The sequence below is a fragment of the Oncorhynchus masou genome, chromosome 18 (genome assembly GCF_036934945.1).
Source record: "Oncorhynchus masou masou isolate Uvic2021 chromosome 18, UVic_Omas_1.1, whole genome shotgun sequence".
In the NCBI taxonomy this organism is placed as follows: domain Eukaryota; kingdom Metazoa; phylum Chordata; class Actinopteri; order Salmoniformes; family Salmonidae; genus Oncorhynchus; species Oncorhynchus masou.
Window position 1 is genome coordinate 10,944,913 of NC_088229.1, and position 1,288 is coordinate 10,946,200.

Genomic DNA, 1,288 nt, shown 5'->3' on the forward strand with positions numbered 1-1,288 from the left:
TTAAAATAACATTCACTGAGTAAAAGAAAATAAGTATAATCCCCTCACTCACACACAAGTGTTACTGTCAAGTTCAACACAACAAAAACAATGTCTTTGGGCGACACTGAACATTATTACATTGTACACTTTCTGCCTGTGGACATCTGTTCTACAACGTGCCAGAAAAGGTGAGAAAGAGGGAAAGTGTGTGGTGTTCGTTTCACCTCTATAGTGGCATCCAGTTTAAACCAGGCCCAGCTCAAGCTCCAGCAACACAAGCAAAGCCTCATTTTCACCTAATTCTCTCATTCTGAAAATTAACCACATACTATAGAGGGAAAACATTAGTTAACATATAGTGGTTATTTCGTTAGCCAGTTAATGTTTCACACAGATTGCCAGGGTCCAGTAAGCAAATAACGTTAACGCGTTATAACTTGAGGAACGGCAATGAGTCGAATACCAAAACCGCGAATTTCGCAGCAAGGTGACTAGTTTGCATCCCTGACCTACCAGCTATGTAGAGGTTGAACGGAAGACCGCCAAGTGCGGCTGACCTGAGACGCCATCACCACACAGTCCTTATTGATACTGACCTGACCAATGGAGAAGCATCCTCCACACCTCCTACTAAAGCCCGCCCACAGCGGTGGGGTCAAAAGTGCAAATGAGGAACTGGTGTTTCAATCAACAACAAAAAAAAGCAAAATAAAGAGGAACTGCAAGTAAAGAGAACAGTATAGCCAAAATGGAGGGTGGTTGATTGCGACATTAAATTGGAGTTAGATTTTCAAATACATTTTTTGTTCCTCAAATATTTTTGGGGAATGACGTTTTGCGCTCTATTAGAAAATATTTGATTGCATATTTGTACATTTTTTTTAAACGTTGAAGCCCCGTTTCTGCTTTCAAAACAATTATTTTTGATTGAAAAGAAAAACGTTTTGCTCTCGACAAAAATACAAATGTAAACACATAGCCCATAGAAATAGACGGGGCGCGGGATGTTCCACAATGCTGGAAAGGGGGTCAGAGTTAAAAAGTCTGGGAACACCTGGTGCAGAGACCATTGTACCATCTAAACCGCTGTGAAATATCTTCTCCATAAGCGAAAACATTGTATTTTCAAAACTGAACGTTAAAGACGCAAAACATTTACTTAAACAAGGGAAGCATAGAAAGAGTGAACATACTGTATAACATATCTACCGCTTAACTCAAACTTATATGTGAATTTGGTCCGGTCACACAAAAAAGTGACTTATTGCAGCTTTAAGGTTAGATAAGATTGGGGCTGAGGGTCGTG